The sequence below is a fragment of the Hylobates moloch genome, unplaced genomic scaffold (assembly GCF_009828535.3).
Source record: "Hylobates moloch isolate HMO894 unplaced genomic scaffold, HMol_V3 SCAFFOLD_16, whole genome shotgun sequence".
NCBI classification, from domain to species: domain Eukaryota; kingdom Metazoa; phylum Chordata; class Mammalia; order Primates; family Hylobatidae; genus Hylobates; species Hylobates moloch.
The window spans coordinates 40,153,620-40,165,945 of NW_026652291.1; the positions used below are offsets into that span (position 1 = coordinate 40,153,620).

Sequence of the window (12,326 nt, forward strand, 5' to 3'; positions counted from 1 at the left end):
GATAAGAAATAAATCAGGAGCCGGGCGAGGTGGCTCACGCCTGTAATCCCAGCACTTTGGGAGGCCGAGATGGGCTGATCACGAGGTCAGGAGATCGAGACCATCCTGGCTAACACGGTGAAACCCCGTCTCTACCAAAAATACAAAAAATTAGCCAGGCGCGGTGGCGGGCGCCTGTAGTCCCAGCTACTCGGGAGGCTGAGGCAGGAGAATGGCGTGAACCCGGGAGGCGGAGCCTGCAGTGAGCCGACGTCGTGCCACTGCACTCCAGCCTGGGTGAAAGAGCGAGACTCCGTCTCAAAAAAATAAATAAATAAATAAATAAATCAGGGATAAAGTGTTGGTGGGGGAAAATCAGTTTCTGTAGGGCCTTGTAGATAAAAGCATTTTATTTTCACTCATTTAGCCTTTAATTTGTTGCCAAACCACAATGATCCCACCTCTCTCTTTCCCATTTCTGCAGCTAACACCCTGAGACAATCCTTCCTACTTATCATTTGAATTATTATATTGGCTTCCTGAGGGGTATTTTTGCCCCTTGCCTCTCCCTACTCTAATCCTACTCATGGTTGCTATAATCTTCTTGGAGCACAGCTCTGGTCATCATCATCATAAGATCATTAGCATACATTTATGTATCTCTGAATAAAAATGTACTTCAAAAGGAGGGGGACAGACATAGGAGATACGTTCCCACAACTTCCCAGCATGTCCTTGTCAGAAATAGATAAAACTGTCAAAAGTATGTTGTCAAACATGTCAGAGTTCTGTTTTTATGCCATAATGTAACAATTGCAAATTTTTCATCAAAATAAAAAATAAATAGAAAGATGAATTAGTCACAACTCCTTTAGTTGCCACTAACAGAAACTCAGTTCAAGTATCTTTCAGAAGGTGATAGATGTTAGCTCACATAGATAGATATTTGACATCTTCAGGAATGGCTAGCTCCAGGTGCTCAGCAAGGGCAACAGGAAATTATCTTTCTCTTGGATTTGCTTTTTCTCTCTGTTGTCCTTACTCTCCAGCAGACTCTACTCATGCAGTGGTAAAGACGGCTTACATGCCCTCAGCTTTGCAACCCCAGTGGAGAAAGGGTGCCTCTTTCAGCAGAAGTCCTAATGCTGACTCTCATTGACTCACTCTGGACAAAGGGATTACTCCTCAACCACTCGTTATGACTGCAGTTAATCGGTCCTGGGTCATACACCCACCCCTGGAGTCAGGGACTGAGGTCAACCTCATTTGAACTACATGGACAGAGAGTGGAAGATGGGTGGTTCCCAAAGGAACACTTGGTATTCACGATGGAGGAGGGATGGTGGGCAGGCAAAAACAAGTGTCCACAATCAAAGGCTAGGAGCACCATTTTTGGTGAGCCCTAACCCCAAACACCTCTAAGGACTCAATAGGCCTCCGCCCTCAAATAGTATTAGTCACGTTGTACCTATAATTCATCATTTAAATGACTTTCTTGCCCCAACATCTTAAATGGCTCTCCATTGCTCCCTCTTTGCCAGTCAGCTCTCTTCCTTCTCTGAATCTACTTAGTTGCTTGACAACAGGACCTGGGGATGGAAAGAGTCTTTATCTCTGAGAGCAAGCTTTCAATATATTGCAGCTATTGTCTATAACGCCTGTGATCATAGGCACAGACACATTGTTATTAATACTTTTTGAGATGGGGGCCTCACTCTGTTGCCCAGGCTGGAGTGTCATGGCACTCACGGTAACCTCCATCTTCTGGGCTCAAGTGACCCTCCCTCCTCAGCCTTCAGAGTAGCTAGAACCACAGGCAAACATCACTGCACCCAGCTAATTTTTTGTATTTTTCATAGAGATGGGGTTTCACCATGTTGCCCAGGATAGTCTCAAACTCCTGGGCTCAGGTGATCCTCCTGCCTCGGCCTCCCAAAGTGCTGGGATTACAGGCATAAGCCATCGCGTCTGGCCGCAGCTGTCCCCCCAAATATTTCAAGTAGGCATCTACTGAGACTTAATACCCACACAACAACCTTACGAAAAAGTAGGCTTATTTCCATTTTATGTATGGGGAAGATGAGGCACAGACATGTTGACTACCTTGCCCACTGTTTTTTTTTCACACAACCAAAATATGGAGGCTCTGGGATTTGAACCCAGGGCTCTCCGACTCCTAAGTCCCCTTAGAAACCTGCACATTATTCCATTTCTGTGAAGGGGAGGGAAAGAGCTCCTCACTTAAGTCTACCAACAGCTCTCAAATCACTTGAAACTCACCAGCAGCCATGACTGTCCCCCCAGGGGAAGTAGGTAGCCAGATTTCACCTCATTCTACTTCTTTACCAGCCAGAAAAATGGAGCAGAACCCGAACTGGTGGCTTGATGAGGGAACACTCAGAAAAGTAAAGGAAGTGGTGGTGCTAAAGCATCCTGCTGCCTCTTACCTCAAAGATCCTTCCACCAAACAAATACCGCCCACCTTCGAAAACAGTCATTGTGGTTGGAACAATGTCCGTATAAAAATAACCGGGCTTATCTTACTCAATCTTGCTCCCCTTCCTTGTCGGGAAAATGTCTGCCGTTCTGGTCTAGTCGGTGCAAGACAGACTTCCCGCCCGGTGTCCAGCACTGTGGGGGTGTTGCAGCTATGGTCAGCCTCCCTCTGCGGCCCCTGAAGCAAGCAGAGAGCGCCTCGGACCTCGTGCTGGGACCTAAGCGCGCAGCCCGGCTCCCAGGCCCCCAGAGGGCGGGTTCCTGGCTCCGCTCAGAGGCCTTTCAAGCCCCATTCGCCTCCAGCTCAGAGGCCCCTGGGCCCACCTACACTCTGGCCCCTGATGGGCTCGGATGACAACTCAAAACCCACATCCTGAGGGAATTCTGATGAAACCTCTGAAGGCTCCATGTCTTGGGGAAGACCAGGTGGGCGTGAAAGTCGGTCTCAGCGGAGACGCTCAGGGGCGCGTGGGCCCTAGAAAGGCCGGGCTGTCCCGAGCAGGGGCTGGAGTGAAGCAGCTGGTGGAGAACACGGGCGCAGGTGTGAGCCTGATGAAAGGGTAGGCTGCTCAGTGCTCTGTAGAGAGCACCTGCAAACAGTGAGGAGGAGGCTGATGGGCTGGGCCCTCGCAGGGATGGGCAAGGCATGGCCCTAATGAATCTGGCTCCAAGCACACCCCCTCCAGCTTAAGCTTGGGGACTGGGAAAGGAGGAGGCCCAGGGGGCAGAGCTGAGAGGACATCTCAGGAGTTAGGGTTACCAAGCAACTGAGGAAGACGCAGGAGCAGCTCCTAGCTGAGTATGCCCGGGGTGCAGCACCGAGGATGCCTGGCGGGGAGGATTGGGAGGGAGGGCTTGCCTTGCCCAGTCATACTTGGAATCTAGATCCTTGGATTTTAATGCTTTTGTGGGAGACATGAGACAAGATCTTGGACCGAGGAGGTGAACATCTGTTGCATTTTATCCAGTATATTCCCGTCTTATAGTGAGAGACTATTTAAGAATGTTAAGTTCCCCATATTGATGGAAAGAGAAGTCTAAATGGACTCTTTCAAAAATTTTAAATGTATGTTAAACTTTCCATTATGGAACATTTTACCCACCGCCCTCCCTCCCCATCACCTGGATTATTTTGAAGCAAAATCCAGTCATCGAATCATTTCGCCCATAAATAGTCCAGTCAGTATCTCTAAATTTTAGAGCTGTTATTCTCAGCCCAGGACAGTTTTGCCCCCTAGGGGACATTTGGCAATATGTGGAGACTTTTTTTGGTTTTTACAACGTTGGGGGGAGGGGTGTGCACCCAGCATCTAGCTGCTGGAAGACAGGGTAGAAACAGGGCTGCTACGAAACATTCTACAATGCACAGGCCAGCGCCTCACGACAAAGAACTACATGGCTCAAAATAACAATTGTGACAAGGTTGAAAACCATGTTTTAGAGTCTGAAAGATAAGAACACTCTAAATACATCACTACAATATTGTTAGCCTTCATAAAAACAATAATTCCTTAATATTGAATATCTGATTAATATTAAAATTTCCCCAATTATCTTGTACATTTAAAAAATTTGGAGTTTAAATCAAGATCCAAATAAGACTCATACATTGTAATTGGATGATATATTTCTTTTTGTTTTTTTTCCTGCATCCAATCATCCATTATAGTTGATGTATTTCTTAGGTCTCCTTGAATCTACAGGTTCCCATCCCTCTTTTTTCCTTGTAATTTATTTATTATAAAACAGATTTATTTTTAATTACAAAAGAGTACACGAGTACATTCCTGATATCAAAATTGAAACATACAGGTAAAGCAAACATTTCCTATGACAGTCCAATCCCAGTCCTCTCCCCAAAGAACTCATTTATCAAAATTGTGTGTGTATTGGTTAAGATTATATTCAACTGGCCAGGCACACTGGCTCACACCTGTAATCTCAACACTTTGGGAGGCTGAGATAGGCGGATCACCTGAGGTCAGGAGTTCGAGACCAGCCTGACCAATATGGTGAAACTGTGTCTCCACTAAAAATACAAAATTAGCCAGGTGTGGTGGCGCATGCCTGTAATCCCAGCTACTCGGGAGGCTGAGACAGGAGAATTGCTTGAACCTGGAAGGCGGAGGTTGCAGTGAGCCGAGATTGTACCACTGCACTTCAGCCTGGGTGACGGAGCGAGACTCCATCTCAAAAAAAAAATTATATTCAACTACATGTTTCAAAAAACATAATAATAACAAAAGCTTTAATTTTATTTATTTTTCAGAAAGATAAGCCAAGGGATAGGCAGTCCAGGGCTAATATGGCACCTCCATGAAGTTTTTAGGGTCCCAAGTTTCTTCTAGCTCCCTGCTGTACCATCTGTGAATGTGACCCCCATCCTCATGTAGCACAACGGCTAATGGAGAACCATCCCTCTTATCTATATTAGGACTAGGTAGCAAGATGGAAAAGTGGAAGGGCATATCTCTCTGTATTAGTTTGCTAGGGCTGCTGTGACAAAGGACCATAAATTGAGCAGCTCATACCACAGAAATTTACTTATTGTCTCACAATTCTCACAGTTCTGCAGGCTAGAAGTCCAACATCAATGTATCCGGCAGGACTGGTTCCTTCTGAGAACTGTAAGGAAAAATCCGTCCCATGCCTCTCCCCTAGCTGCTCATGATTGGCTGGAAATCTTTAAGTTTCCTTACCTTGTGGAAGCATCACCCCAATCTCTGCCTTGGTCGTCACATGGCATTCTCCCTGTGTGTGTGTTTCTGTGTCCAATTTTCCCCTTTATATAAGGATATATTTATATTGGATTAGGGCCCACCCGCATGACCTCATTTTAACTAATTACATCTGCAAGCGCCCTATTCCAAATAAGGTCACATGCTGAGGTACGAGGGATTGGGACTTTTATATATAAATTTTGGGGAGAGACAATTTAACTCACAGCACTCTCCCATAAAGAGACTTTGTAGAAGTCTCATACACTTCTTTGTTTATACTTCTTTCGCCAAAACTTAGTCTTATGGCCACATCTTGCTGCAAGAGATGCTGGGGAAGGGAAGCTTTCACTGAGCACATGACCATCCCCCCAAAAATCAGTTTTTTGTTACCAAAAAGGAAGGAAAAATGGACAGGGCAACTACCAGCAATCTGCCATGGAATGTATTCTACCAGACATTTTTCTGTATGTTGCACGTAACCAAATGACCACGAATTGGGTGGCCTAAAATACCAGAAATTGATTCTCTCACAGTTTTGGAGCCAGAACTCCAAAATCAAGGTGTTGGTGGGGCCACAGTCCTTCCGGTGCCTCTAGTGGACGATCCTCCCTGGCCTCTCCAGCTTCTGGTGGCGTCTTTGTTCCTTGGCCTTGCATCACTTCAGCCTCTGCCTCCATGTTCACATGGACTTCCCCTCTGGGCCTTCTCCTCTTCTGTCTGTCTGTTTGTTTTTGCGACTGGGTCTCGCTCTGTCGTCCAGGCTGGAGTGCAGTGGTGTGAACACTGCTCACTGCAGCTTCGATCTCTGAAGCTCAAGCGATTCTCCCATCTCAGCTTTCTTAGTAGCTGGGGCCACAGGTGCGTGCCACTGTGCCTGGCTAATTTTTTGTAGAGATGGGGTCTCACCATGTTGCCTGGGCTGGTCTCAAGCGATCCTCCCACCTTGGCCTTCCAAAGTGCTGAGATTATAGGCGTGAGCCACTGCACCTGACTCTTTTCTGTCTCTTATAAAAACACTTGTCATGGTTGGGCACGGTGGCTCACGCCTGTAATCCCAGCACTTTGGGAGGCGGAGGCGGGTGGATCACCCGAGGTTAGGATTTCAAGACCAGCCTGACCAACATGGAGAAACCCCATCTCTACTAAAAATACAAAATTAGCCGGGTGTGGTGGCACATGCCTGTAATCCCAGCTACTTGGGAGGCTGAGGCAGGAGAATTGCTTGAACCCAGGAGGTGGAGGTTGCGGTGAGCCAAGATCACGACATTGCACTCCAGCTTGGGCAACAAGTGAAACACTGTCTAAAACAAAAACAAAACAAAACAAAAAACAAAAACACTTGTCATTGGATTTAGGGCCCACCCAGGTAATCCAGGATCATCTCATTTTAAGATCCTTTATTTTTACATCTGCCAAGACCTTTTTTGCTTCGTTTTTCTCACACCCAATCACATCCTGGACCCATCCATGAGTTCCAGGATGCGACCATATCCTTTAGGGTGAGGGGACCATTCAATGTCCTACACCCTCCCTGGAGCAGCAGATATTTCCAGGAATAGCAAAATATGGCTCTCCACATTGTCCTTGTTCATTTTAATTAGCAATGGCAGAGGAAGGGGACTGTGGTAAAACTTTAATGAAATGCTACACACTCTGGGAAGCATAAGTGGATCTGGTTGCCTAGGGTCTGTTTAAAGTTAGAGAAACTCGGAAGGTTCTGCCAAGTGTTGGCATGTGGGTGCCAAGCTGTTTTTGGTAGAATGGTAAACTATGCTAGCATGTTTTTCGACGTTTACCATGCATTTTAGAGATGTTTCCTGCTAAATGAATTTTCAACTGAGAGCCAGCTCAGGAGCGGACACAGAAAGATGGAAGGGTAAGAGAAACATTTCCAATGTACCAAGCTATGAGTTGCAGGGCCTCACTTCTTACTTAAAGAGCAAAATGTTGGCTAGGGGTAGTGGTGGAAAGTTCCTGATGCCAGATTTTTGAGGTGAGAGAAAGAAATAGTATCAGCCCTGTACCTGCCACCCTGTTCTTCATCTGCTTCGATTTCAGTTTCAGTATTTACTGAGACCATACTGTGCACCAGGAAAGACTTATTTTCCTCAAGCCTCACAGGCAGCTAGGTGTTATTACTTTCTCCACTTTCCAGATGAGATGCTGTGATTCCGAGAGGTTAAGGCACTTGCGCCCATGATCACGTAGCTGTAAGTGGCTAAAGCAGAAGTTTTGAATGTTTTCGGACTGCTAACTTGGTGCTCTTTCTACCACAGCATGAGAGATGAACATTCCTTTCTGCTTACGGGTGCCCATCCTGATAAGGAGGTGGAGAGAGGAGCAGGCTCATCTCCTACCCACCAGGGCTTGCTCCTCCCTCCCATCTGAAAGCAGAACAGGCTGCGGCAGGAGGCATGCAATTGGTGTTTCTGCCGGTCTCCAATCCTAGTGGAAGGAACTGCCTAATTAAAGTCTGCAGCATGCCCAGAAGCTTCTCGGGTTGTTTTCCGTGCATTCCCAGAGCCTGATGATACATATTCTTCATGTTTATGTGGCGGGATACACTGTGCTCCATGAGCATGAAGTATTAGTGAGCCAATTTCACCATCTACGCAGCTACAGAGCAACCGGAAGGCATCCCTGTTTTAATTTATGAGGGACCAGCATGCGCAATCAATAGGTGCCCCACAGGTTATTAAAGAGGAGACAGATGGCTCAGGCAGCCCTGTTTACTAACAGGGAAATGGTCTTCTGGCAGCTTCTGGCTTGCAAGGCATTTACATTTCCTTTTCAGGCCAGAAACAGTGGTGTTCCCTTTTCATCTCAGCCCCAAGCCTAAGAACAGGAGGCTGGTGGAGGCTCAGGCAGAATCTGAAAGTGCCCTTCCCTGCACTGTAATCTCAGACAGAGGATGGGGTGGGGAGTCAGCCCAAAGATGTATGAAGTCCCTTTGTGTTTTGAGGCCCTGGAGAACAATAGCTTTCCAGAATGGGGGTTGGAATGTAGGGGATGGGAGTGGGTGACTGGGTGTGAGAACAATGAAGAAAAAGGAATAGGCAACTCCTACCAGGCTGGCTGGAGGGGAAGTGGTCTTTGGTCCGCCTGCCAGTCTCTGGAGAAGTCCTTTTATTCGCTGCTTTTGCTTTCTCTTTGTTTTGGGTCCTTTGATTTCAGGAAGCTATGGTTCTTTTGCAGTCTACTTTTTAATAGTTCTGGAGGAAGAGGGTAGATTGGATTTTAAAATAAAACAGTAACAGCACTGGGTCATTTAAGTAGAAAGGAAAGAAGTACTTCCCTTCAGTCCACATTCTGGAGGGCAAGATGGGGTAATACAGCAGTTCTCAAATTTTTTTGTCTCAAGACCCCTGTATATACTCTTAAAAGGTATGTAGGTTAGTGGCAGAAAATATAAAATATTTGTCAGTTTTAAGATCACAATAATAAACCCATTACATGTTAATATAAATAACATATTTCTATTTAAATTAAATTAAATTTAATTAATTTTAGCACGGTGAACTAGATTTAATTTTTTAAAAAACAGGTAAACTGATTTCTTTTTAAAAAAATAAAGGCCGGGCGTGGTGGCTCACGCCTGTAATCCCAGCACTTTGGGAAGCCGAGGCGGGCAGATCACGAGGTCAGGGGATCCAGACCATCCTGGCTAACACGGTGAAACCCCATCTCTACTAAAAATACAAAAAATTAGCTGGGCGTGGTGGCGGGCGCCCATTGTCCCAGCTACTCGGGAGGCTGAGGCAGAGCTAGACGCCGTCAAAAGAAAGAAAGAAAGGAAAGAAAGGAAAAAAAGAAAGAAAGGAAAGAAAGAAAGAAAGGAAAGAAAGGAGGGAGGGAGGGAGGGAGGAAGGAAGGAAGGAAGGAAGGAAGGAAGGAAGGAAGGAAGGAAGGAAGGAAGGAAGGAAGGAAGGAAGGAAGGGGGCCCTGGTCCTCCCGGCCCTCGCGGGGCAGCTTCATGTTCTGGTGCTTTGAGGGCGTGATACGGACGAGACGATGCGGATGGGCTTCCTGTGCAGCTTGTGCCAGTTCAGGTGGCTCATGGCCAGCTGGGCCTGGTTGCCATCCGCCATCTGCACCAGAGCGTTCTCCTTATTGAACGGGATCTTCATGCGCTGCACGTCCCCGTAGACGCTGAAAAGAATAAAGAGGCTTTGGGGGCTGGGCGTGGTGGCTCACGCTTTTAATCCCAGGATTTTGGGAGGCTGAGACAGGCGGATCACGAGATCAAGAGTTCGAGACCAGCCTGACCAACATGGTGAAACCCCGTCTCTACTAAAAATACAAAAATTAGCTGGGCGTGGTGGCGTGCTTGTAATCCCAGCTACTCGGGAGGCTGAGGCAGGAGAATCACTTGAACCCGGGAGGAAGAGGTTGCAATGAGCCGAGATCATGCCATTGCACTCCAGCCTGGGCAACAAAGCAAGACTCCGTCTAAAAAAAAAAAAAAAAAAGGCTTAGGGGTGTGACTGTCTCTGGGTTGAGGTTGCTGACCAGCAAGACAGAATTTCCTGCCCCCGCCAGGCCCGGGATGGAGATCCGGCCTGCTGCTGCAGCTGCCGCCACCGCCAAGGGGATGGCCAGGGGGACCAGGGCTCCGTGGATGTTGGGAACTGAAAGATTGAAGGCCGCGGCCATGTCTGGTCCAGCAAGGGCTGGCTGTACCCGGAGGGCAGGTCTGGGCGTGGTAGTCGCTGCTCTTGCCGTTGTTGTACTTGACGTTGAGGCTGATGAGCTTGGAGAAGTCAATGCACAGCGTATGGCAGGCGTTATAGGTGTTCTGCCAGTCCAGCTACAGCTTGGCATGCTGGGCGTTCTCGGGGTCCGCATACTGCAGCAGAGCCTGGAACTGGTTGTCCTTGATGAAGGTGATGGTCTTCACTTTGCCGAACTTGGAGAAAATCTGGTGCAGCACATCCAGGGTCACGGGGTAAAAGAGGTTCTCTACGATGATCCCGAGCACCGGGCTCTGCCTGGCCATGGCCATTCCTGCGTCTAGGGCCGCCGCCGGGGCAGTCAAGGCCAGGTTCCCCGACTGGACCGAGTTCGCGGCCTGAGGGCCGCCGGGTCCCGCGCCTGGTTGGGAGAGCTGTCGGTCTTCAGCCCCTTGTGGCTGGAGAACTGGATGTAGATGGGCTGGCCATGCAGCACGGGCGTCACCGAGGGATAGTAGTTCACCACGCTGTTGGCAGCCTCCTCCGTGCTCAACTCGATGAAGGCCTGGTTTTTCCCCTTCAGCGTCAGGAGATTAGTGACCTTCCCAAAGGGCAGCTCCAGGGAGATCACCTCCCCTTCGGTGACGCCGATGGGAGCTTCTGGATGTGGGTCACTCTGGAGGGGACACCGGCGCTTCTGCTGTCACCTTTGAACTTCTTGCTGCCATGTCCATTTGCTGCAGAGGCCCAGTTGCTGCTCATGATAAATGGTCTGTTAGTGACACAAGTAGAGAAAAGCTCGTCAGATCCCCGCTTTGTACCAACTGCTATTTCTGGGACAATGCCGTCCATGGCACACACAGCAGACCCGCGGGGGATGGAGTGGAGGCGCCAGAATATTTTATTACTTACTTATTTATTTATTTATTTATTTATTTATTTATTTATTTATTTATTTATTTATTTTTGAGAGGGAGTCTCGCTCTGTTGCCTAGGCTGGAGCGCAGTGGCGCGATCTTGGCTCACTGCAACTTCTGCCTCCTGGGTTCAAACAATTCTCCTGCCTCAGCCTCCCGAGTAGCTGGGATTACAAGCGCATGCCCAGCTATTTTTTGTATTTTTAGTAGAGAAGGGGTTTCTCCACGTTGGCCAGGGTGGTCTGGAACTCTTGACCTCAGGTGATTTGCCCGCCTTAGCCTCCCAAAGTGCTGGAATTACAGGCATGAGCCACCGTGCCCGGCCCATATTTCTATTTTTAAAAATCGTATCTTCCAAACAAAATTTTCAGCAAGAAAAATGAGATTATTTTACATTTTTGAAAAATGGTATTGTTTTGCATTGTGAAATATTTTGAAATTTTTAAAATGTGTGCATTAACAGAAGATGAATGGATTCTCAAATATTTACTTTTGCATTCAGTATATTGCAATATATTGGTTTGGTCAAAATGTGTGAAGAAAATCCAGCTTCACACAGATATGTAGCTGGAAAAGGGAAGAGTATTTAATAGTCCTCTTAGACAATTGTGGATATTCTTTTTTGATACTACACCAAAACAAGTGTCTTAAAGGTTAGTTGCAATGTGAAGTCTGAAATTATGTCAATGAACTTTTCGTGTTCTGTTACATTAAAATCCATTGGTTTGTTGTGTACTTAGAATGGATCTTTTACCCATGCATAATTTTGTAATACAATGCATTCATTGGTCGTTGGAAAATATTTGTCTTTGAATTATGCAGGTATTTCAAATGTTGACACATTTTATTATACCATATCAGAAAAAAATCACAGTCATTAATATCACCAATCTATTTCATTAAAAAAATCCTTATGTATTGAGAAGCTGTCGAGCTCCACAGTGGTAAACAAAAGTTTTTCCAAATTCTAATTTTTGCTTGGAAGCTCAAATTTTATCATCAGCAACAAATACTATCAGTTGTTTTCCTTGAAGTGACAGGCTCCCTTTGTTCATTTTTAAGAAAATGTCTGCCAAATGCTTAGTCTGAAATAGCATTCTTTGTCATTTGTTCTTTCAAGAAAAAAAGAAAAAAAGATGCTCCATGAAAAAAAGTGGTTTGTTCAACTCAAATAATCGCCTAAGTGTTTTTCCTAGAGATAACTATCATAGTTTGGAACACAGCAAAAGTACTTTATGCATACTTCTCATTTTGTTACACAGTGTCTCAGTCTGTTGTGTGTTTCCATAACAGAATATCACAGACTGGGTAATTTATAAAGAAAAGAAATGTATTTTTTACAGTTCTGGAGGCTGAGAAGTTAAGGGGCCCGCATCTAGGGGAGGGCCTCCTTGTTTGTCATCCCATGGCAGAAGGCAGAAGGGCAAGAGAGCCGCATGTGCAAGAGGAGAAAGGAGGCCGAGTCCCTCCTTTTTATCAGCAACACACTCCTGAGATAATGGCATTAATCCATTGATGAGGGCAGAGCCCTCATGACCGTAATC

General features: G+C 46.5%; 1 pseudogene; it reads right to left on the reverse strand.

Annotated features, from left to right (window-relative positions):
* Positions 1 to 6,643: 6,643 nt before the first annotated feature.
* LOC116484665 (polypyrimidine tract-binding protein 1-like) lies at positions 6,644 to 10,759 on the reverse strand (annotated as a pseudogene).
* Positions 10,760 to 12,326: the final 1,567 nt, after the last annotated feature.